This window comes from Capra hircus, chromosome 27 (assembly GCF_001704415.2).
Source record: "Capra hircus breed San Clemente chromosome 27, ASM170441v1, whole genome shotgun sequence".
NCBI classification, from domain to species: domain Eukaryota; kingdom Metazoa; phylum Chordata; class Mammalia; order Artiodactyla; family Bovidae; genus Capra; species Capra hircus.
Window position 1 is genome coordinate 28,593,602 of NC_030834.1, and position 26,636 is coordinate 28,620,237.

Below are 26,636 nucleotides of genomic sequence, written 5' to 3' on the forward strand. Positions count from 1 at the left end.
CAGCCTCTTCTTTGTGTACATACACTCCTGGGGTACCTTCTTCTTCTTAGAAGGACCCCAGTCTTAATGAACTAGAGCTCCATTCTTGTGCGCCCGTTGTAACCTTATTACTTTCCTGGTAGCTCAGATAGTAAAGAATCTGCCTACAATGCAGGAGACCAGGGTTCGATCCCTGGAATAGTGAATCCCTAGAATGGCTACCCATTCCTCTATTCTTGCCTTGAGAATTCCATGGACAGAAAAGCCTGTCAGGCTACAGTCCATGGGGTCGCAAAGAGTCGGACATGATTGAGTGACTAACATTCTCTTAAATGGTTCTAGTCAGTAAGGATCTATTTATAAAAATACAGGACTCCTTAGTGGCCCTGCTCCAAATACAGTCATAGTAGGGTTTAGGGCTTTGGTATATGAATTTTGGGAGAAGACAATTCCATCCAGAGCAACTACATATATGCTATCTGGCGCATAGTAACTTCGCAATAAATACCAGCTCTTATTTTGTGATATGCTTTTACTTTTCTCCCAGATGTGATATGAGTCCTACTTTCAACACTTACCACTTTGGTTGGTGAAAAATCCAGTTTATAAGTAGTGGCACATATGCATGAATCATCCCCAGTGATTGCATTATTTAAAATGACAGGGAGTGTGGTTTTGAGATGACTTGAAATGCAGACATATATACCTGTCCCATTAATTTATGTAAATTTATGCAATTTTGTAAAAGACACCTGGCTGTCACCTCCTACAGTACGCCATTGCTCAAAGTCAGCAGACTATGGTCTGTGGGCCAAGACTTCCTTTTGTATATCACGTGAGCTAAGGATGTTTTCTACATTTTTAAAGTGCGGCAAAACACACACACACACAAAAGAAAAACATATGACTAAGACTTCATGTGGTTCACAAAGTTGAAAATATTTACTATCTGGCCCTGTACTGAAAGTGATTGCTGACTCTGCTACATGGAAGGAGTTTAATTTGAGCCCTTCAAATACATTCGTTTCTTGTCTTGTAAACACCTTGGCTTTTCTCTAACCTGAGCAAAGTCTTACTAGTTACTCCCAACATATTCTCCTCATCTTCGTTATTTTCAGGAGGTGTAGCTCTACAGTCTCTGGCATGTCTGATCAGCTTCGGAGAAATGTACCAGGTATTCACATTTTCCTGGTTCTGGGACCCACTCGAGGCCTCAGAAGTGAGCAAGGATCACTTGAGCTGCTTTTTCTGTTTGTACCTCCCTTGATCAGACTGGAGCTCTTGTTTCTGGCTGCTGTTGTGCTGCGCATCTTTGAAAACTCCTTCCCTTCTGCTTTCCTTCTGCTGCGGACTGGGAAAAGAACAAAACAGAAATCACTACTAAGGATACTTCGTATCTATGGGGTTTCATTAGATTCTGTTCATATGTTAGGGTCTTTGATTCTCATAACTTTATGATTATACATAAGAATAGGAAAAGCTAGAAAAAAATTTTTGTGAATTTAAGCATTAAGGATTGAAATACCTCACTGGCTCATGGAATCCAAATAATACACTTATTAAAAGTTAGAAGAAGGGACAGTATAAAATTAGGCCAGAACATCCCTTACCTCTTGCTTCTGCTTCAGTCTCTTTCACATGACAATAGCTTATTTTCTTATAGAGACTTGGTCTTATGATCATTAACATCTCCTAAACTCTATGTGTCATAGCTTCCCAAACTAAAAGGGGACTGGATCATTCAGTTTCAGTAAAACACACACACACACACACACAGCCCAAAATCCAAGCAAACAGAAAACCCAGAAAGGATTTTTAATTGGCTTGATTTGGATCACACATCCATTCATATACCAATTAATTATGAAGAGGAAAAAGAATTTTAATTGGCCAGTTTGGATCCTGTAAGAACATGGAATCTCCCAGTTTAGCACATGGAAGTATTTCCTAGGAAAAGAAGAGTTCCTAGCAGATAATAGCACAACCATCTATATGGTAACATTTTGGGGTATCTAGTAAGCCAGACACTAGAATAGATATTTGCATGTGTTTTTAAAAGGATCAGGAAAAGAAATTTTTGTTTGTGTGAAATAAGTGAAGTGAGGAGATATTATATGATATCACTTATATGTGCAATCTAAAATATGATATGAATAAACTTGTTTACAAAACAGAAACAGACTCAGACACAGAAAACAAACTTATGGTTACCAAACAGGAAAAGGGGATGGGAAGATAAATTAGGAGTTTTGGATTAGCAGATATAAACTATTATATACAAAATAGATAAAAACCAAGACACTACTTTATAGCACAAGGAACAATATTCAATATCCGTAAATGCTGAAAAGAATGTGAAAATATATATGTAACTGAATAACTTTGCTGTACACCAGACACTAACACAACATTGTAAATCAACTCTACTCAGCTGAAAACTTTTTTAGAGATATCTTTTTTCCTACAATCCCAAAGGAATTGAGAATTAAATTCTTTTTATCATTATTGCCATAATATATAATTGGTACATAAAAATTTTGCCTTTAGAAAAATGTACAATTACAAAATCAAGATTTATGAAATTATAAATCTTTGGTAGACATTTTGTTTTATCTTTTGCTCATTTTCTCTAAGTCTGTTTGCCCAAGTCAGAGTTTTTTTTTTAGTGGAACACTTTCTCAGAGTTCTAGGCAGCCTATTACCCCATTTTACATAAAATGAGAAAATAGAAATACCAAAGTAATCAGTCTCATGGATGGATGCTCTCTAGACAAAGAGTTGTGGTTTTACAATCTTGGCTGCCCACTATAATCACCTGGGGAATTTTAAAAGGTGCTTATGACTAGACCACGCCCTCCAGAGATGGTAATTTAATTGGTCTGATTTAATTACCTGGTACAGGGAGTGTTAAGAGCTCCGTAGGTGATTCTAATGTGCAAGCAAGACTGAGAATCATGGCGTAGGTGGGTACTGATTAATTCAGGGTCAGTTGGGTGTGTCTGTGGGGCTGGGCACTGGAGAGAAAGACTTTCACAATCAGTCGACTCTCCAAGCCAACCGAGTAACTTGTCACCAAGTAAACTGGCTACAGAGCCTCTGAAGACTGGAACAAAAACATCCAATTGTCAGCTGGACTTTGCAATATCTTGAGATTTTTTTTGCTCTGGACGGTTACTTTCACTTTCAAAATTGTCTTTTTCTTAAAAATCAACCCAAATGTTACCTTTGCATTTTCCTAGTGGCAAAGATCATACACTAACAGATATTTTATGTTATTGACTATATTCCTTCTGCATTTTGCTGCTACTGATGAAGCAAACGATCACAGAAAGATGAAACACACATGAAATGCCCTGGATAACACGCACTGTAGGTACAATGGCATTGCTCTTTTGTCTGATTTGAGTGTGTCTCGAGATTCAGTATTATAGGGAAAGAATATTTCACTTGAACTACAAACGATAAACTGAAATTGTCCTTCAACTGGAAATAGTCAACCACAATGGGATTTCAAGGGGAAGATTTAAGAGCAGCTTCAAAGAAGTCAGAAATTTAAGGACAAGAAGATGCTGATGTGTTAGGAAAGTACAATATTTGCTTCTGTGGTTTTGAAGATGTAAATAGAAACAGCCATGGCAAAGAACTTCTATAATTAGCTTTCATCCTGATTCCAAAAGTTGCTTATTATAGAGCTTTTAATAGTATGTGAAAACCACGGCTTAAAACTCTTGGTTTGAATTTTCTGGCACTTTAATGAAAAAATTAGTATTTTCAAGCTTGAGGGGGGGTGGTTTCTCTAAAGTCATGTGCTAAGCAAGTAAAAGTCTTCTGTTGCTGAAAGGTTTTGGGGGGAGGGTGGATGCCCTGGTAATTTTCTTCTCCCCGGACATAGTTTTCCTAAGAGTCAGAGAATGCATTTAAATCAGAAATGAAATGAATTACTAATCTAAACTGTGGGTGTAGTTATGGACAGACACTGGTATTTAGACCAAACAAATGTGCTCTTTAAACACAGTGATCATACCCAGTTGTTCTTCCAAAACCACAACAGAGAACGATCTTGCTCAGTTAATCATACCTCCCTGAAGAACAGCCACCTCGAAGGGTGTCTGTGTTCAGCAGCAAGATGGAGCAATCACATCCTACCTTGAAAATCGAACCCTCCTCATTGTCCCTCAATCCAGACTGCCAGGCAATATCAGGTCCATCTTGTGAGCTCCCCAGATGTGCAGTCTCTTTACTTGTTTCTCCACCCTGGTGAATTCCTTGTAGGTCTAAACCCTATAGGATTTAAGTAAAATCTGGAGAAAGGCTTTGAATAAGCCTCCACCACTTCCAACCAGATTTTATCCACATGCAAAGTAAACCAGTTGGGAATTTGTGTAGTCGCTAAGTTGTGTCTGACTCTTTTGCAACCCCATGGGCTGTAGCCTGCCAAGCTCCTCTATCCATGGGATTTCCCAGGCAACCATACTGGAGTGGATTGCCATTTCCTCCTCCAGGAGATCTTCCAGACAGAGGGATTGAACTCGTGTCTCCTGTATTGCAGGCGTATTCTTTACTAAATTCTGTCTGTAACTGAAAGAACACAGTATTACTGGTGAGTGGTCAAGGAATATTTATGGCATTCTTGAGTTCTATTCAACATTTTGCTGAGAAGTTTCAGGGAAAAAAAGAAAAGAAAAGCAATGGTGACTGATGGAATCAAATAAGTGAATCACGTAAAACTACAGTACTTTTTACAAACCAGGGGAAAAAAATTCATTCTGGATTAGTCTCTCGGATACAACATAAGGAAAATCTAGCCTGGCACACCCCCTAATTTGCAGAAATGGCAGTGAATCTTGGCATATACCCTATAAAGTTTGTCAAATAAGATTAGTTCTGGGTTCCGCCAAGAATTCAGGATGCTGCTTGACGATCACTGTGGGATTCTCTTGGATTGCCTTGAATCCATCCAATACAAACTGAAAAACTTGCAGCAGTGGTAAAATAAAGAACCTTTATTTCTCAAACTTGTCTGTAGAGAATTTTAAAAAATTATCCATACTTATAGCCCATCCCAGAATGTCTGAATCAGAATCTCTGGTGGCATATATTTTGAAAAAATATTCATAAAAGTTTCAGATGAACAGCAAAGTTGAGCATCTCTGAATTTAGGTGAACAGAAGGGATTAAGTTTCCCACAGGAAACTAACTAGCTCTTCTAAGCGTAGAGGGACTAAAGATTTGAAGGGATTGTTCCAGATCGTCTCAGCAGTCCTTTCAGGGGAACTCAAATCCTTCAAGATGTTCTAATGAATAAGACTGGTTACAGAAAGGAGAAAGGACATTCTTTAATGGTAAGAAGTCTTTGAACATGAAAGAACTGTACACTTGAAAGCATTATTCCAATCAACTTTGTTCTGCAAGAATTAAGTTTGGAGATGACTTTTATTTTTGCTATTTGCAAATTTTATAAAAAAGGAATAACACTTTCAATTGGACAAACTTCGATTTTCTGTAATGTACCCTTCATGTATTTTCCTGTTTTTATATTTGTCATACCTCATTCCCAAGAATGCTTCCCTTAGAAAATGTTTGCCAAAATGTGATCATACAGTTCATAATTAAATTTTGTACAATTTCTTTGATGAAAAGGAGTATATATGAGAGAAGTTTGGACTAACACTTATTGATCTCCTCATACATATCCATTTAATTATGGACTGATTAGTATTCTTCTCATTCTACTGTTGAAAAAAATTGAAGTTCAGATTAAGAGGAATCTCCAACACTGTACAGCTGTTTAGTATCAGTATTTAAAACTCAAGCCTGGCTGATTCCATAGTTCCTATTTGCCAAATTGCATTATACCAGGACAATCCATAGAGAATTAGGCATCTTTCTTATTCCTTAAAAGCATGTCATTTAATAATTCATTTGGAGGATTAGTCTGTATTCACAGCATGGCCATAAAGATTAGACAATTGGGAATCTAATAGGACTTTTTCATCTTTTCTATTTTCCAATTTTCAACAAAGGAATATATAGATACTTTAAGGAATCATTAAGAGGATCCAATTTTTAAAAATATACTGTCTTCCTAGCCAACTAAGAAACAATACAAAAGATTAAGGTAGGTGGGGACCAAAGTTTTGCCTTTATTGTGGACAAAGTTTAGACTGAAGGATATGACTTAACTCAGGAGGAAAATGGGCCTCCTATAATTGAATTCCAGTTTGAAACACTTATTCATCCAAGTACAGGCAGCCCTCAGAACACTGGAAGTTTGAAGGAACAGAGTTAAATGTATACTTTCTATAGCCAGGCTTCCTTTTAAGAGAAAATTCTAGATTTCTCCAAACTCACCAATCAGATAAGTTGTTCCACCGGCAGTAGAGAAAGTCCAGCACAACTACACCTACGGATCTCCCTTCAAATGGGGTAGGGGTGAGGCAGGGGGGAATCAGAATTAAAAAAAAGAAAAAAAGTATTTCTCCTGGTCAGAAAACTGTACCAGGAAGTTTTTCACATGCTTGATAAAATTATGTAAGGACACACCAAAAGTTAAATTTTATTTGCTGAGTTAAAGGAAGAAGCAAAAGGCTAGCAAAACAGCTCCCATATTTTTTTACAGACCAGTTCACTGAAGAGGAAAACGAAAAGCCTCAGTTGGAAAATCATTTAGTATCAATGTTTTAGTATGTACTAATCAAGCATATATGAAAGTCAAGGGTTTGAGGTGACATAAAGACTATCAGTATCAGGGAAGTTAATAATTAGGATATTTCTATTATACGTAAAAATAAAAAAAAGTCTTGCTTTTTGTTTCCTCCATCTCTGTGGTAAAAATCTGCCCTAAATTTAGGTATCTTTGAGGACACATTCCTCACCATAAGTCCTTGGCTGTCTACTAAGACAGAGACTGCAGAAAGACAGCCATTATCCACATAGTTTTGGATGGTCTTTCAATTCTTCTTTAGTCTGTTTGAAGAAATATTCCCATCAATTAATATTCATAAAATGTGGGGTATTGTTCTGCTGGTGGTTCATTTATACCAGCACACAACAAATGAATTCATAATTAATGTAAATTAAATGAGTTAAATAATTTCTAACAATTTCTTTCTCTTCATGAGTTTTTAATTTTTCCTTCAAAATGATGTATAATAAATATGAAGTCAGATTTCTGAATAATTTAGGCCAACCTTCCTATCCCATTCTCATAAAAAGTTCTTCTATGAGATTCCTTAAATTTGAGCCAATATTTGTTTGATAAAACATCTCAAAAATCAAGAAAATACTAGTGCCAGAAGGCACTGGGTCTTAATACCCTAATTTTGTAGATTGGGAAACTCGGGCTTGAAAAGATTAAGTGATAAAATGAAGATCGCAGAATAGCTTCCTTAGTAGAGCGGAAACTGGAGTTAAGTTCCTCCAACCCCTGAAAGAGCTTTTCCACACCAGACCACTTTATTTTTCAATTTACTTTCATACTACTAATGTCTAGCTTAAAAATTCTATTTCCTAGGGCTTCCCAGGTGGCTCAGTGGTAAAGAATCCACCTGCCAACACAGGAGACACAGAGGCGGGGGTTTGATCCCTAGGGCAGAAAGATCCCCTGCAGGAGGAAATGGTAACTCGCTCCAGTATTCTTGCCTGGAGAATCCCATGCAGTAGCGGAGTCAGACACAGCTGAACACGCACGTCTGTCCAGGACGGTATTTCTCAATCCTAGTTGCTTTGTTTCGAAGTTTAATTTGATAGTACCTTTTTATTGCTTTAAAACCTGGTGTGATTCTACAGAAGGAGGAAAATGTTCTTTTATTGCCTTTATTGTTGCTTTTTATACTGTAGTACAAAAAAACCTTAAAAATATTTAAATCACATGATATCAAAGTTCTTACAAAGCATTTGGTTTATCTCCATTCAGCTCTAATTGTAATAGTCAGTTCTAACCTCATGAAGGGTCTGCATGTGCCCTTTCCATTGACTAAACATTTCGGTGCTTGGCTTTGGTTTCCCAGACTTGGTATTTCACTTGGATTTGACTCCCGTCACCTGCATTTTGCAGGGGTTCCCTTTGCAGTTTCCAACGGTACATATCAGATTGGGAGAAATGCCCCTGCCTGTTTATTACATTAGAAGATATTTAAGTGCATTTCCCAAATAAGATGTCCTGTTTTCCACCTGACTGCTGCCAGTAACTTCAAAATCTCTGGGGATGACCAAGTCTGTTCTCAGAGGTTCTCCTTGGAGTCTGATTGTGTAAAACAAATCTGCTTCTTTTCCGGACGCACTTGGAAGTCTCTCTTTTGTTCCCACTTCATTTAAAAACATGTTCAGCTTCTCCACACCAGAGGAAAACATTTCTGTTTTACCCAAAGATTTTTGCATCCACCAAGGTTAATTAGATAGATTTGTTGTCCAAAATCTGAAATCGGGTTTTGTGCCTCTTAGCAATGATTTGCATCAACATAATGCAGCCATCACACTTTTCCAACACAAAACATATGAATCAGGGCATAGAAATTTCTTGATGTAAAGTAAACTGTAAAATGCCATATCATGTAGCATATGTCTACGCAGTGGGAAACAACCGATTCCAAAAGAAATGAGCCTCATTTTCTGACCCTCTGGTGTGAGAGGGGCTGGACTTGGATGAGGAACAAAAGAAGCCATCTGAAGATGTCGCGTGCCAGAGGAAAGGCACATTTTGATAATGCTGCCCTGCTCAGGAGCACATCCACTTTGACAGGAGGCCCACTTGGATGTGAGCACAGAAGACAGAGTGTTGGATATGGACCTGTTCTCTGGTCAGTTTCCTCCGGCTCCTTTCACGACTGCAGCAGCAATATCCCGTGTACTCCAGTGGAGCCTTCACCAACTTCTCTCAGGACAGGGAAAGCTGGAGTCCTCATCTAGGAGCCAGATTTCCTCTGGATTAAAAAAAAAAAATCTTATAATTGAAATAGGATTACATGTTTAGTGTTGAAGTATTGATGGATGGCTTTCTTCCTTCTGCATGTATGGACAATCTGAACTGCAGTCTATACATGGTCTAAATGTCTCTCCCCAGCCCATTTTGGTCTTTTCACAGCCCTCTGCCAAAAAAAAAAAAAAAAACCAGAACAGGATTTCTCAGGAACTGTTAAGGAGCCAAAAAATATGCTAGACCCATTAGATTTATGTCGGATGTAGGATCTAAGAGAAACAAGAAATCCAGGAAAAGTTTAAAAATCAGATTGAGTCTAAGAGGAAGCAGTCTCTGGCGTGGCGCCTGCATGGACAGCAGGAATGATGCAAGGAGGGCTGTAAGTCACTCATTTCCCAATTAGACCTGATTTTCCCTGATGGCACCATAAACCCCTGTCTCCACACAGCAGTAAAATTCATATTCCACTGATCAGTCAGGTTCTTTATTGCTGATTAGGTTTCCTGAGTAAGTTCAGTAGTAGCCCTAATGAAATAGCTTCAGATTTGATGGATGGAGAGAGTTGGAGCCTTGTTTAATAGTACTGTTTCAGTTAAGACCTTCACAATTCTTGCCAAATGGAAACTGAAATAAAATTTTAGCATATCCAACCTGGCCCTTTTCGTGACAGACAGGTTATTGGTTCTGAAGCACCACCAAAATAGCAGCATCATATGGGAATGACCAGCAGGTCTGGACTGTGGCCCCAATCTGTCCAGAACTGTTCACTTCATTCCATGGTCAAGTTTCCTTTCCTGTAAAACAGGAACCAGAGAGCTCCTCCAGGTGTAACCACTATGGTCCTAGGAACAGGACAAAACAAATGTTCTAATCACATTGAGTCTGGTTTCCTTCATGAGAATGCTTCAGCCAAAACAACCACAATTAAAATAGTGTGTGAGAAATGAGGTTTGGAGTACCACTAGTTATCAGGCAAAGTGATGGTTTTTCCAGTAGTCATCTACAGATGTGAGAGCTGGACCATAAAGAAGGCTGAGCATTGAACTTTGGTGCTAGAGAAGACTCTTGAGAGTCCCTTGGTCAGCAAGGAGATCAAACCTGTTAATCCTAAAGGAAATCAAGCCTGAATTGTCACCAGAAGGACTGATGCCAAAGCTCCAATACTTTGGCCACATGATTCAAAGACTCATTGGAATGAAACATTCCAGTGACTCCTTGGAAAAACCCTGATGCCGGGAAAGACTGAAGGGAGGAGAAGGGGATGACAGAGGATGAGATGGTTGGATGACATCACTGACTCAATGGACATGAGTTTGAGCAAGCTCCAGAAGATAGTGAAGGACAGGGAACTCTGGCATGCTGCAGTCCATGGGGTTGCAGAGTTGGACATGACTGAGTAACTCAACAACAGCAAATTTATCAGGCAAATGGATGAAATGTCTTATGGGCATTTTGGATAGGACCGTACGTCAAAGACCTATTGGTATGAAGTAAGCATCTTAGAGGCTTTCAGGGCAAGACCAAATATCCTACAAGAGGAAAGGAGAGGAGATAGGCAAACACCAACTTGAAGTGGAGAGGCTGGACAGCAGGCCCCTAGACCAGTTTGCACAGAGGACATGATTGAGAGAAAGCAGCCCTGTGTCCCTTCCATCGCCGTTACAACCAGGAGGTCACTGCTGTGCAGAGAGGGGGGTTAAGGGCAGCATGCACAGCTCTGAGGGTACCGGTCCCCTCGCAAGCCCTACACAATTGCAATGTAGGCAGAGCTCTGTTCTGGCCATGTTCATCTTCCTCCATGAAATCCTCTTTCTATGTTCTCTTCTCTCCTTCACGGTCAACAACACAAAACACCCAGACATTAGTCCCAAGGAAATCAGTCATCCCCACCCTATCCAGGAACCCAGGCTCCTAATTATCCACTTCTACTTATTTACTATAAAACATTCCATTCAGAGATCCTATGCCAGTATGTATATTCATGCGATTTTAATAATTTGCCCATGAGAATATGAAAAATGATCTTTAACCTTCCAACTGGTGGATGTTTACATCCTAAAGTACTTCCTCTGTTCCCAGGAGGAATTCTAATTTGTAATATATGGAGATGGTATGTCTGAGCAGTAGCTTTTTTGGTACCAGAGTGCCATTCATCCAAACTCCCATAGGGAATGAAACAAAGAAATTAACTTTATTTATCTCATTTCATCCTCACAAATTAGTGAAGCAAGCTTTATATATATACTTGCCCAGAGCTTACTAACTCCATATTCTAAACACTCAACATGTTTTTGTACTTTATGTCAGAATTTTTAATATGAATATTCAGAAGTATTAGTTTTGAAGGCAAATTAAGAGTCTTTTCTGTGTATGATAGTAGAACATGGGACTGTTATTCCTAAAGAGCAAGTGCTTTTAGTCTGGAAAGACCTGAGTTTGAATCCCAGTTAACTTGATCTGAGATTAAGGGAAGGGTCTTCAGATGTGCTGAGAATCACTTTTGTCTCTAGAGAAGGGTAATGGAAATTTAAATGAATTGATGTATTTAAAGACCTTGTGCCAGTAGACACAATCCCTTTTTAATGTTTCAAATTTTTGAAAAGTAAAAAAAAAAAAAAAAATCCTGTCTTTGGAAAATTATACTTACAATGGAGCATTACTCAGCCATTAAAAAGAATACATTTGAATCAGTTCTAATGAGATGGATGAAACTGGAGCTTATTATACAGAGTGAAGTAAGCCAGAAAGAAAAACACCAATAGATTTCTAAAAATTATAAAAAGCTGTTCACACTTGTTACCATAAGGGCCCACTCATTATATCTTCATTTTTAAAATGTACCAATTGGAGCAATTTTTAAAATTATTTCTTGGAAACCTACCACATAAACACTGGTGTTAAAAAATATATATATACATTGCCCTATAGTTGGGAAAGTGCTCCTGAATAAGAGAAAAAGATGTTATAGTAATAATACAGAACATTGAATTAGTGCTACAGAAATAGAGTGCCATAGATCTAAAGGTAGAAGTTATACCTTGGTAGCCGATTCAGTGGCTGGTTTAGACCTATCTCACAGCTCAGAAACTGAATTAAAGGAAGTGATTAGTCTACTTTTTCAGGTTTTATTATTGACAGCCTTCAGATAATATTTTTTATTCATTTATTACCATCTTATTTTATTTATCCCCAAAAGGAAAAATAATGCTGAAGGCCAAGTTAAGAAAAGATTTTATAACAAGGCAGTTTTCTGTGACTGAGCCCCTCAGTAGAAAAAAAATCACAAAAGTGAACCGGATTCAGGCAAAGAAAGGAAGAGTGAAACAGCGCAGCATTTGGAAAGTAGGATATACTGCACATGCTTCCTGGGGAATGTAACAAATCCCGCCTCTCTCTCTCAACATATGTAAAAACATATATGGAAAAATAAACAATGCTCTTTTCCCTCCACCTCTGACTCCGTTCTGAGACACAAAACCAGTAAGATACATACACATGTATGTATGTATTCAGAGTGGAAGGGGAAAAAGTATTTGTTCAACTTTACTGAGATTTAATTGTCACAAAAAAATTGTAAGATATTTAAAGGATACACCGTGAAAGCATTGCTCCCATCTAGTTAATTAGCACACTCATCACCACACCTGTTTACATATTTACCTTTTTCAGAATGTTTTATTTCTCTTATAGCTGAACCTCTCTTCCCTCCTTTTACCAACCAGTAGAAAAGCAACCACTTTTCTACTCTCTGTTTCTACAAATTTGACTTTTTTCATCTTTTTCAGATTCTACATGTAAGTGATCGCATGTAGTATTTGTCTTTTTCCATCTGGCTTATTTCACTTAGCCTTCGAGGCCCACCTATGTTGTTACAAATATGAAGATTTCCTTCTTGCCTCCTGGCTGAATAATATTCCACTCTGTGACATATCACACAATGGAATATGGTTACATATTCCTCATCTTCTTTATCTACTCATCCATTGACAGACACTCATGTTGCTTCCATACGTGAGCGGTTGTGAATAATTCTGCAATGAATGTGGGAGTGCAGATATCATTTGGTATCCTGTTTTCATTTTCTTTGGATGTATACCCAGGAATGACTTACTGGATCATAAGGTAGTTCTATTTTTCATCTTTTAAGGAACCTCCATACTGTGTTCCATAGTGGCTGCAGCAGTTTACATTCCCATCAACAGTGCTCAAGGATTCCCTGGAGAAAAGGCATTTTTGATGATAATTTTTAATCAGATCATACCATATCTGAAGCTAGTCATCCCTGGAATGTCCCAATTGAAGAGCCTATCGATTTCTATATAGAAAAATAGCACTAGTTTGATTTCAGTTACTTATGATTGAGGGATTATTGATTGATGCATAAGTAACTCAAGTTAAAAAAAAATCACTAAAGCTATTTTGTTATTTCATGTGCTTAGTCACTCAGGCATCTCCTGCTCTTTGGGACCCCATGAACTGTAATCCACCAAGCTCCTCTGCCCATGGGATTCTCCAGGCAAGAATACTGGGGGGGTTGCCATGCCCTCCTCCAAGCGATCTTCTGAACCCAGATCTCCCTCACTGCAGGCAGATTCTTTACCGTCTGAGTCACGAGGGAAGTCTAAGAATTCTGGAGTGGGTAGCCTATCCCTTCTCTGGGGGATCTTCCCAACACAGGAATCAAACTGGGGTCTCCTGCATTGCAGGCAGATTCTTTACCAGCTGAGCTATCAGGGAACATAAATATTCCTAAAAACACTGAAGGCGTCTAAGTGAGAAAACCATTCATAAAGGCAAAACTAGCATTCAATACACATACACCTATATAAATACTACCTCTGTATCTGAAGCTGCCGAAAATTCCAACCAAACAGGATAGGTACCCCTAGGCTTTAATGCACCGGAATTGTTTCAATTCCTTACTTTTCAAAAGAAAGATTTTATTTCCCTGGTTGATCAGAGAGCATTCTTGGAGAAAAATCTGTTGATATTCCCCTTGCTGAGTTTTAAATAGCCTGAGTATGTGTGATATATCTTTTGTAGTGAGTACTTTAGAGAAAAAGCATTGCTTTTAAATCTCATGCATGCCCCAAATGTAATGTGAAATAAATTCCACTGTGAATGAGCTCCTGCCATGTCTAAAAACTGAATTGTAATATGCAAGTTTCTCCGAGACAGGTCATTTTTTTGTGGTCTTAAAAGCAGCAAAGCTAAGAGGACTGATACATTTTAAATCTCTCTAGCAGATTTCATGTAAAGCAGTAAGTTTACATCTCTATGCAACTCCAGTAGCAAAAACATGAGTAATTCATTCTGAGTCTTCCCCGGGAATTCAAGCCTGTTCAATTAACAGGGTATATTTTACTCAACATAGGAAAGAAAGTTGTGAATAAAAAATAACAATGATACCAACAGCCTTGAGTCTGCCCTCCAGGAATTTCTGTTTCATCTTTGAGATGAACCTAGTGTCAGAGAGTGTAGTCTCTCAATTTTTCCATCTTATTTTTGGCATTCTTTGGAAACTATCAGATTGTAATTAAAAGCTCCAAATCAGGGCTTCCCTGGTAGCTCAGTGGTAAAGAGTCTATCTGCCAATGCAGGAGACGTGGGTTTGATCCCTGATCCAGGAAGATCCCACATGCTGTGGAACAACTAAGCCTGCGTGCCCCAGCTACGAAGCCTGTGCTCCAGAGCCCAGGGACCGCAACTACCGAGTCCACTTGCTGCAGCCACTGAAGCCCATGCTCGCCAGAGCCCATGCTCAGCAACAAGGAAGCCGCAGCAGCCAGAAGCTCGCACACGGCAACAAAGGGCAGCCCCTACTCGCCACAACTAGAGAAAAGCCCAAGCAACAGCAAAGACCCAGCAAAGCCCAAAAATCAAGCAGTAGAAAATGTTTATTCAATTCGCATTTATGGAGATAATGTTTTTAAAAATCTGGGAATCAATCAAATCACTATTTGGGGGTTCACTGCTATAGGAAGTAAAGAGCTGAAGTTCCCTTCATGATTCTCTCATCCCTCAAGGGCGAGGGGTCTGTTTTGAACTCTCAAAGAACATCTTACCTTCCTTAGAGACCCTTCTCAAATGCAATAGGAACCTAATTAAATGGCAATATCAGCCATCATTTATTGAGCAGATACTACATGTCAAACACTTCACTTGCTTTTCACATAGGATCTCTCTTCATACATCATTATCATCTTTCACATATCATGTTCCTTTCATATATCATCTTCAGTTCAGTTCAGTTCAGTTCAGTTCAATTCAGTTGCTCAGTCGTGTCCAAGTCTTTGCGACCCCATGAATCACAGCACACCAGGCCTCCCTGTCCATCACCAACTCCCGGAGTTCACTCAGACTCACATCCATCGAGTCAGTGATGCCATCCAGCCATCTCATCCTCTGTCGTCCCCTTCTCCTCCTGCTCCCAATCCCTCCCAGCATCAGCGTCTTTTCCAATGAGTCAACTCTTTGCATGAGGTGGCCAAAGTACTGGAGTTTCAGCTTTAGCATCATTCCTTCCGAAGAAATCCCAGGGCTGATCTCCTTTAGAATGGACTGGTTGGATCTCCTTGCAGTCCAAGAGACTCTCAAGAGTCTTCTCCAACACCACAGTTCAAAAGCATCAATTCTTCGGCGCTCAGCCTTCTTTGCAGTCCAACTCTCACATCCCACACCATAATCTTTCACATACAGTTCTTGTTATTTCCAGCTTAAAAAGCCTGAAGATCAGTATGTATGTATGTGTGTTAGTTGCTCAGTTGTGTCCGAGGATTTGCGACCTCGTGGACTATAACCCACCAGGCTCCTCTGTCCATGGGATTTCCCAGGCAAGAATACGAGAGTGGGTGGTCATTTTCAGGGGATCTTCCTGACCCAGGGATCGAACCCCTGTCTAACACACTGGAAGCAGATTTTTTTTTTTTTTTTTTTTTTTTTTACCAACTGAGCCCCCAGGGAAGCCCAGTGAGGTTAATTAACTGAACTAAGGTCACAGAGTCTTTAAAGGAGCCAGATTCAAACCCCGAGCTGTCTGTCATCAAAGCCTGGGTTCTTTCCACTCCACTGTGCGTTCCTGAAAAGGTGCCTCCAGGGCCTCATACTGAAGCTGTGAAGTAATACATTAACACAAATACAGTCATAGAGGTCCTGACTGGCTTTTTTCTCCCTCACCTCAGATCATTCCGCAAACTACCAAAGTGTAGTCTGTAACCTGAGAAAACGTCTTCCCAGAGGCATTTCACCTGCAATCACCGAAGATAAGAAAGCATTCCATATGCCATGCCACTTTTAACTCGGTCCACAGAGGTCAGCCCTTCACTGTTACCAGAGTTTCACGACTGAGCAGAGGGGAAATCAGGGGACCAAAGGGACATTCATCTAACAGATAAGACTTGCAAATATCAGCTCCCGAGTAACAGTCAGGTACCACGCACTGACTGCTTGCTATGCATGTCCCGTACGAATTGAAATATGCAAAATAAATAGTTGAGCACACAAACTGTTTTTCCAAAAACAAGTCTTTTGCAAATGGAAATTGAGGTCACACAGGCATGAACTGTAAAATAAGCGTTAGGACATTCGTGTTTTCTCTCTTCAGCTCCAAGAACTTCACAGCTGCTCTTAATGTGTGCGGGAATATTTTACATGTGTGTTTTGAAAGTAACATATTACCTTTCTTAAAATCCGCTATAAATGGCAGACTGTGGCAGAAATGTTTTTCTCAAACACCTGCTACTGCTAAGTCGCTTCAGTTGTGTCCGACTCTGTGCAATCCCATAGACGGCAGCCCACCAAGCTTTCCTAAAACACTGAACCTTATTCTCAGAACCCAGTGCATTAGAAGTGAGGTATGCAACTGTCATTTCTTCTTAAAAAGAAACGTATCATTTCTTTCAGACATAAGTGTTTCCCTTTAAAAAGTAATTTTATTGGTCTCTTGAAAACATTTGTATAAAACATTACATTTTATAGATTTTTTAAAATTTCCTTTCCATGCTCTTATCAGTTATATGCTATTGAAACTGACTGAGCAGCTATATTAGTTAAAATGATAGAATAAGAATGTATCAATACCCTGTAATGACCTATATGGGAAATGAATCTTTAAAAAAGTGGAGAGATATATGTATATTTGACTCACTTTGCTGTATAGCAGAAAGTAAAACAACAGTGTAAATCAACTCTGCTCCAATAAAATGTTTTTTAAAAGAATGTATTATAGTGTTAAATTCCTCTATAGTCAGCTATGTGTTTTTTAATTGTGGCAAAATACCGGTGACATAAAATTTGCCCAGTTAACCATTTTTGAGTGTACAGTTAAGTAGCACTAATTTCATTCACATTGTACTTAATCACCACTACCTATCTCTAGAACATTTTTCAAAACTGAAACTGTACCTATTAAATAATAATGCCCCATTTCCCCCTCCCCAGTCCCTAGAAACTACCATTCCATTTGTCTCTATGATTTTGACCTACTCTAGGTATCTCATGTAAGTAGAATTGTACAATATTTATCTTTTTGTGATGGATTATTTCACTTAGCACAATGTCCTTAAGTTTCATTCCTGTTGCAGCATGCATCTGCCTTTTCTTCCTAAGGCTGAATAATAGTTCATTGTATGTATACACCACATTTCATTCACTTGTTTGTTGAGGGACACATGGTGGCTTCCTTCAGCTATTGTATGTAATGGTGGTATAATCATGTGTGTACAGACGTCTCTTTAGGATCCTGCTTTCACTTCGTTAGGTCTATGCCAAGAAGTAGAATCGCTGAATCATATGATGCACGCTCAGTCGCTTCAGTCGTGTCCAACTCTTTCGACCCCATGAACTATAGCCCGCTAGGCCCCTCTGTCCACGGGGTTTCCCAGGCAAGCATAGCGGAGTGTGTTGTCATTTTTTTCTCCAGGGGATCTTTTCGACTCAGGGATAGAACCCAGGTCTCCTGCATGCAGATGGATTCTTTACCAATTGAGCCACCAGGGACTGCTGCTGCTGCTGCTAAGTCGCTTCAGTCGTGTCCGACTCTGTGCGACCCCATAGACGGCAGCCCACCAGGCTCCTCTGTCCCTGGGATTCTCCAGGCAAGAACACTGGAGTGGGTTGCCATTTCCTTCTCCAATGCATGAAAGTGAAAAGTGAAAGGGACTGACCCCTATTAAATACATGACTTGCAAATATTTTCTCCCAATCCATGCATTGTCTTTTTAGTCTTTCGATTGTGTCCTTTGATGCAGTTTAAAATTCTTCATGCAGCACAATTATCTTTCATTTTGTTACCTGTGCTTTTGGTGCTATATACGAGCAATCACTGCCAAATCCAATGTCATGAAGATTTTCCCCTAAGGTTTATTCCAAGTTTTATAGTTTTAGCTCTCCCATTTAAGCTTTTATGCCTTTTGAGTTAATTTCTGTATATGATATAAGGCAGGAGCTCAACTTCATTTTTTGCATGTGGATATATATATGTGTGTGTGTGTGTGTGTGTGTGTGTGTGTGTGTGTGTATGCCATCAGTCCTCATTATTCATGAAAGTTTTGTTCTACACAGTCATTATAAACACTGAATTAGGGAATACTGAACCATTGCTCTAACAGAAATACAAGGTTAGTCTCCTGAGAGTCTGTGGTCACATTTTTGTCAACTAATCAATACATAATCTTGTATTATGTGTGTTTCTGTTTAAAGATACCCTGTTCAATGTACATTGTTGATTTATTAATGTTGAGCTTAGAGCCAACAGCATGACTCATGGCTGAATGAAGCTTATCTAACATACTGATTTTCTCTATAATATAAGCCCTGCTCTTAGGAACACTAGAATGCACTTCAGCACAATGTTTGGGGCACTTTTAAATAGAAAACTCACCAATGAAAAATATAAAAAAGAGGAAAAGGTGGCACTAGATGGACTGTGAAAAGGACACTTGTGTCCAGTCCAAGAGCAGACACATGAAGGCAGAGTGTCGCCTTGCTCCACTTCACTTGGGCACTCGTGCACAGATTGACTGAAATGTTTTGCTACTCTGCCTGTTTCTGCAAATGACCATGAAATCCCCACGTGTATTAATGCAGGGATTACAAACATATTTTAGTGGGACTTCCCTAGTGGTCCAGTGATTAAGAATCCAATGCAGAGGACACAGGTTCCACCCCTGATCAGGAACGACGTGCCACGGGCAACTAGAGAAAGCCCACACACCACAACAAAGACCCAGCTCAGCCAAAAATAATAACTTCAAAACACACACGTAAATACATTTTAGTGAGTAGGCAAATTTGAAAAAATTGAATCCATGGATAATGAGGACTATGCAAATATGTATTGCGACTTTGCTTCAGGAATCCTTCTCTCTCTGACATCCATTGAGAGAAAGAACTGGATACGCATAAGCTCTGGGAATAATATGTATGTGCTTAGTCTTTGTTCCATATCAAGGACTCTGATATAATTTAGTTGGGTTCCTCCTCCCCCACCCCGAGAACTAACTTACCCTCTCTCACCCACAAGCACCATTTCAGGAAGCATTGAGAAAAGATGTTCATTCTAATTCTGAAATTATATTCTATGTGGTTGTTTGATCCAAATCATTGACTTTTCCGAAGACAAGTCAGATTGACTCAAGTAAATAAATACCTGTCTACTGGGGAGATAGATGCACCTTACTAGCAAGACCCAATGTCCTCAAACACTTGAGCAGGTGACTCAGATACTTCATCTGGCTCCAGTGTAGCTTCTGACAGGAGAAGACACCTCTCTCTAAAAAAAGTCCTAACCAAGCAAGAGAAAATATTGCATAGGAATCAGGAATGTTAGGTCCATGAATCAACGTAAATTGGAAGCAGTCAAACAGGAGTTGGCAAGCATGAACATCAACATTTTAGGAATCAGTGAACTAAAATGAACTGGACTAGGTGAATTTAATTCAGATAACCATTGTATCTACTACTGTGGGCAAGAATCGCTTAGAAGAAATGGAGTAGCCCTCATAGTCAACCAAAGAGTCCAAAATGTAGTACTTGGGCACAATCTCAAAAACATGAATGATCTTTGGTCATTTCCAAGGCAAACCATTCAATAGCACAATAATCCAAGTCTATATCCCAATCTGGAGAAGGAAATGGCAACCCACTCCAGTACATCACTAATGCAGAAGAAGCTGAAGTTCAATGGTTCTATGAAAACCTACAAGAGCGTCTAGAACTAACACCCAAAAAAGATGTCCTTTTCATCATAGAGGACTGGAATGAAAAAGTAGGAAGTCAAGAGATACCTGGAGTAACAGGCAACCGTGGCCTTGGAGTACAAAATGAAGCAGGGCAAAGGCTAACAGAGTTTTGCCAAGAGAATGCACTGGTCATAGCAAACACCATCTTCCAACCACACAAGAGATGACTTTACATGTGGGCATCACCAGATGGTCAATACCAAAATCAGATTGATTATATTTTTTGCAGCTGAAGATAGAGCTCTGTGTAGTCAGCAAAAACAACTGAGAAATGACTCTGGCTCAGATTACAAACTCCTTATTGCAAAATTCAAACTTAAATTGAAGAAAGTGGGGAAAACCACTAGACCATTCAGATAGGACCTAAATCAAATTCCTTAAGATTATACAGTGAAAGTGACAAATAGATTCAAAGGATTAGATCTGATAGACAGAGTGCCTGAAGAACTATGGACAGAGGTTCGTGACGTTGTACAGGAGGAGAGAAATGAGAGACAAAGGAGAAGAGGAAAGATACACCCATCTGAATGCAGAGTTCCAAAGAATAGCAAGGAGAGATAAGAAAAGCCTTCCTCAGTGATCAATGCAAAGCAATAGAGTGAGAAAGACTAGAGATCTCTTCAAAAAACTTATAGATACCAAGGGAACATTTCATGCAAAGATGGGCTCAATAAAGGACAGAAATGGTATGGACCTAACAAAAGCAAAAGATATTAAGACAAGATGGCAAGAATACACAGAAGAATGATAGAAGAAAGATTTTTATGACCCAGATAACCACGATGCTGTGATCACTCACCTAGAGTCAGACATCCTGGAATGAGAAGTCAAGTGGGCCTTAGGAAGCATCACTCCAAACAAAGTTAGAGGAGGTGATAGAATTACAGCTGGGTTATTTCAAAACCTAAAAGATGATGCTGTGAAAGTGCTGCACTCAATATGTCATAAAATTTGGAAAACTCTGCAGTGGCCACAAGACTGGAAAGGGTCAGTTTTCATTCCAATCCCAAAGAAAGGCAATGAGAGGATATTCAAACTACTGCACAATTGCACTCATCTCACATGCTAGCAAAGTAATGCTCAAAATTCTCCAAGCCAGGCTTCAACAGTACATGAACCAAGAACTTGTTCAAGTGGGTCTAAAAAGGGAAGAGGAACCAGAGATCAAATTGCCAACATCTGTTGGATCATAGGAAAAGCAAGAGGTCCACAAAAACATCTGCTTCTGCTTTACTGACTATGCCAAAGCCTTTGGTTCTGTGGATCACAACAAACTGTGGAAAATTCTTCAAGAGATGGGAATACCAGACCACCTGACCCGCCTCCTGAGAAATCTGTATGCAGGTCAAGAAGCAACAGTTAGAACTGGACATGGAACAACAGACTGGTTCCAAATTGGGAATGAAGTATATTAAGGCTGTATATTGTCACCTTGCTTATTTAACTTATATGCAGAATACAACATGCAAAATGGCAGACTGGATGAAGCACAAGCTGGAATCAAGATTGTCGGGAGAAATATCAATAACCACAGATATGCAGATGATACCACCCTTATGGCAGAAGTGAAGAAGAACTAAAGAGCCTCTTGATGAAAGTGAAAGAGGAGAGTGAAAAAGCTGTCTTAAAGCTCAACATTCAGAAAACTGAGATCATGGCATATGGTCCCATCACTTCATGGGAAATAGATGGGGAAACAGTGGCAACAGTGGCTGAGTTTATTTTTGGGGGGTTCCAAAATCACTGCAGGTGGTAATTGCAGCCATGAAATTAAAAGATGCTTGCTCCTAGGAAGAAAATCTATGGCCAACCTAGACAGCATATTAAAAAGCAGAGACATCACTTTGCTGACAAAGGTCCATCTAGTCAAAGCTATGGTTTTTCCAGTAGTCATGTATGGATGTGAAAGTTGAAATATAAAGAAAGCTGAGTGCCAAAGAATTGGTGCTTTGGCACTATGGTGTTGGAGAAGACTCTTGAGAGTCCCGTGGACCACAAGGAGATCAAACCAGTCAACCCTAAAGGAAATTAGTCCTGAATAATCATTGGAAGGACTAATGCTGAAGTTGAAGCTCCAACCTTGGCCACCTGATGTGAAGAACTGACTCACTGGAGAAGACCCTGATGCTGGGAAAGATTGAAAGCAGGAAGAGAAGGGGACAACAGAAGATGAGATAGTTGGATGGCATCACTGACTTTATGGGACGTGAGTTTGGGTAAACTCCAGGAGTTGGTGGTGGACAGGGAGGTCTGGCGTGCTGCAGTCCATGGGGTTGCAAGGAGCTGGACACAACTGAATGACTGAACTGAACTTTTCTGAAAGAAATAATGTTAGTTTTTTTCAGTTCGGCTCTAAGGGGTGTTACTGGAAATGGATGGGAGACTGCATTGCTATATTCACTTCCCTTGAACCACACTAACCTGAGGTTGCACATGGGGAGTGCCAACAATTGGGAAATACTACTAATATCCCGTTCTCTGAGAATTCAAAACTGAGGGCAGTCATGGGCCTGTGGTAAGTCCTAGTTAAAGGTCAGCTCATGGAGGCTCTGGGACTCTTCAAGCTGACTTCTTCCTGCTGAGACCTCCTTCATGCCTTTCCATGGAAATGAGTTGATTTCATTCAAACTAAAATAGGCTTTTCTGTTTTACTTCATATTTCTAGCATTCGCAATGACTGTCAGTTTATGTCTATGTATGTGTACATATTTTATATCAATAGATATGAAATATATTCATATTGTGTGTCCATTATTCCTCCCTCACTGTGTCTAGATATCAGGATTTAATCACTCCTTTATTTGAGACTTGTATCTCCTTCAATAGAAATAGACTGTGCTTTCTGCACACCACCCAGTGGCTCAGTGGTTAAAAGTATCTGCCTGGAATGCGGGAGACCTGGGTTCAATCCCTGGGTTGGGAAGATCCCCTGGAGAAGGAAATGGCAACCCACTCCAGTGCTCTCTGGTGTTCCTGCGGGTTCAGCTGTGTCTCCTAATAGATACATTCAATTCTTAAACCCCAAGAGCTGTGAAGGCGACTTATTTACAAATAGAGTCTCTGCAGATGTGCTCAAGGTAAGATAAGGTCATATGGGATTAGAGTGGTGTCCTTATAAGAAGCGAGAAATGGGGACACAGAGGCATTGACACCCAGGGAGAAGATCACAAGAAGACAGAGACCAAGATGGGAATGAAACATCTATAAGCCAAAAAACACCAAAAATCGCCATCAATATCAGCGGCTAGGGTGAGGCGAGAAAGGATCTTCCCTAGAGCCTTCAGAGTCAGCATGGCCCTATCACTATCTCTATTTCCAATTCCCAAAACTATTGGGTTGGCCAAGAAGCTCACTTGGATTTATCCGTAATATTTTATGGATAACTTGAATGAACTTTTTGGCCAAGTCGGTATATGTGAGAGGGCTTCCCTGGTGGCTCAGACAGTAGAGTCTGCCTGCAATGCAGGAGACCCAGATTTGATCCCTGGGTCAGGAAGATCTCCTGGAGAAGGGAATGGCTACCTACTCCAGTATTCTTACCTGGGAAATCTAACAGACAGAGGAGCCTTGTGGGCTATAGTCCATGGGATCACAAAGAGTCAGACACAACTGAGCAACTAACACACACAGTATATGAGCTAATAAGTTTTTTTTGGTTTAAACCATCTAGTTTGTGGTAATTTGTTAGATCAACCCTAGCAAACTAATACAGATGTCTCTTCTGGAAACAGTACTGCTTGTATAATGCGTTGTCTCTTTCATCTCGGGGAATTATTTCTTAATTAATTGCATCATAGAGAACATCTATCTAATTTTCTGAGATCCAAGAACATTATTTGTTGCAGATCACAGAGAGATAAAGGGGAAGAATCAGAAGAATAACAATCTCTTGACCAATTGATTTGTGTTTCTTTCTAATGCACACACTTGCAAACAAATTTTAAACAAATGGTAGTGAGAACAAAAACATAATTCTTTATCATCCTGTCAAACTACAGTTATAGATTTAGCAGCAATGAAGAAATATATTCAGAGCTACAGGAGCTAGTGTCTCACTGTGCCAAATGTACATTAAGATTTGGCTTGGTTCAATAAATAATTTTAAAATACAACCTATCATGTTGTCTTGGAGTTTGCTCCTTATCATAATAGCACATGCAATGGGATTCAGACCTGCATCTTTAAACTCACGACTCTCCCAGATTAAACATTTTCTACCTTCCGGGACTTCCTAGATGGCTCAGTCGTAAAGAACCCGCCTGCCAATGCAAGAGAGGCAGGTTAGATTTCTGATCTGCGAAGATCCCATGTGCTGCAGAGCTACCAAGCCCATGCCCCACAACTACTGAGCCTGTGCTCCAGAGACAGACCCCCAACTGCTGAAACCCACACTCCCGAGAGCCCGTACTTCACAGGAGAAGCCACTGCAATGAGAAGCCTGCACACGCAACTAGAGAGTAGCCCCACTCTCCACAACTAGAGAAAGCCAGCACAGCAGTGAAGACCTAGCACAGCCAAAAATAAATAAAATTATATATATAAACATCTTCTACCTTCCTTTTCCCAAATGTACCCCTCACACACATAACATGCAAACCTACAATAATGCTTAGACCTTGACTGAAGCATTAGGTCAGAGAAGGCAATGGCACCCCACTCCAGTACTCTTGCCTGGAAAATCCCATGGACGGAGGAGCCTGGTAGGCGGCTGTAGTCCATGGGGTCGCTGAGGGTCAGACACAACTGAGCGACTTCACTTTCATGCATTGGAGAAGGAAATGGCAACCCACTCCAGTGTTGTTGCCTAGAGAATCCCAGGGACGGGGGAGCCTGGTGGGCTGCCGTCAATGGGGTCGCACAGAGTCGGACACGACTGACACGATTTAGCAGCAGCAGCAGCAGCAAAGCATTAGGTGAATGTGAAAAATCTATACATCTATGTATTTCCCAGTGAATAAGACCTATTTCTCTCCAAATTAATATATATCTAAAGAGCAAATACTGACAAGGCAAGGCTTAGCATCAAAGATAAAAGGTGAGGGGGGATATACTATGGTGATGGCAAGAAGCACCATGTACCATCACTTCAAAAGCACAGATTTCAGAGCTTGTTGGTCATTCTGTTTTCCTAAAACTGATAAGCAAATCTTATTTCACAAGACTGATCAGAGATAAAGTTCGAGTTATTTTATTAACAGTTTTGATCAGCAAGTTATTACTTTCATTCACCTGTTAGTAGGTATACAATATTTACTTTTCTGAATGCCAGAGCATGATATTGAATTTCCTTCAAAATTACTATTTTATTTATAGTTCGCTTCTTTTTGGTGAACTGTCTTCAAGAATTATGGTTACCTTCAGAAGAATCCAATCAAACTTATTTTACAGCGCCTTACATTTTTAGTTATCAAGATTCATTAAAATTCAGTACCACCTGTGCTTTTGGTATTGCATGTAGGGTGGGATTTATTTTTAAATTAAGGTTTTTGTGTTTCATTGCTAGATATGTACCAGTACTCACTGACAACATTTTTTTTCAGCCATACAACTTCTTCAGTTTTTGGGTAATATTACTATATAACCAAGCCTTGCAAATTCTTTCTGGTTTATATATAAATATATATGCATGAATATGTATATTCAATACATATTTATATATGCTACTCTATTTTAAAAGTGCTTTAAAATTAGTTCAATATATGCAGGACAAAAAGTTCTTAATATCTTTTCAAAAAATTACCTTTGTATAATTAAGAAACATCTTACACTTCAGCTACTCTTTTTTTTTTTAATTGAAGGATAATTGCTTTACAGAATTTTCTGTCAAACCCCAACATGAGTCAGCCATATGTATACATATTCCCCTCCCTTTTGAACCTCCCTCCCATCTCCCTCTCCATCCCACCCCTCTAGGTTGATACAGAGCCCCTGTTTGAGTTTCCTGAGCCATACAGCAAATTCCCATTAGCTATCTATTTTACATATGGTAATGTAAGTTTCCATGTTACTCTTTTCATACATCTTACCCTCTCCTCCCCTCTCCCCATGTCCGTAAGTCTATTCTCTATGTCTGTTTCTCCACTACTGCCCTGGAAATAAATTCTTCAGTACCATTTTTCTAGATTCCACATATCTGCATTAGCATAAGATATTTATCTTTCTCTTTCTGACTTACTTCACTCTGTATAACAGGTTCTAGGTTCATCCACCTCATTAGAACTACTCAGATGCATTCCTTTTTATGGCTGAGTAATATTCCATTGTGTATATGTACCACAACTTCTTTATCCATTCATCTGTCAATGGACATCTAGGTTGCTTCCTTGTTCTAGCTATTGTAAATAGTGCTTCAGTGAACAATGGGATACATGTGTCTTCTCCAATTTTGGTTTGCTCAGCGTGTATGCCTAGGAGTGAGATTTCTGGGTCATACAGTGGTTTTATTCATAATTTTTTAAGGAATCTCCATGCTGTCTTCCATAGTAGCTGTATCAATTTAT

The 26,636-nt window shown here is 39.5% G+C and overlaps 1 long non-coding RNA gene across 1 annotated transcript in view; it reads right to left on the minus strand.

Moving 5' to 3' along the window:
• LOC102185059 overlaps positions 533 to 26,636 on the minus strand; it is a 141,576-nt gene continuing 115,472 nt past the window's right edge. The window contains exon 6 of the long non-coding RNA XR_001917359.1: positions 533 to 1,330. This is a non-coding gene — a long non-coding RNA (uncharacterized LOC102185059). The remainder of the gene's footprint in view (positions 1,331 to 26,636) is intronic.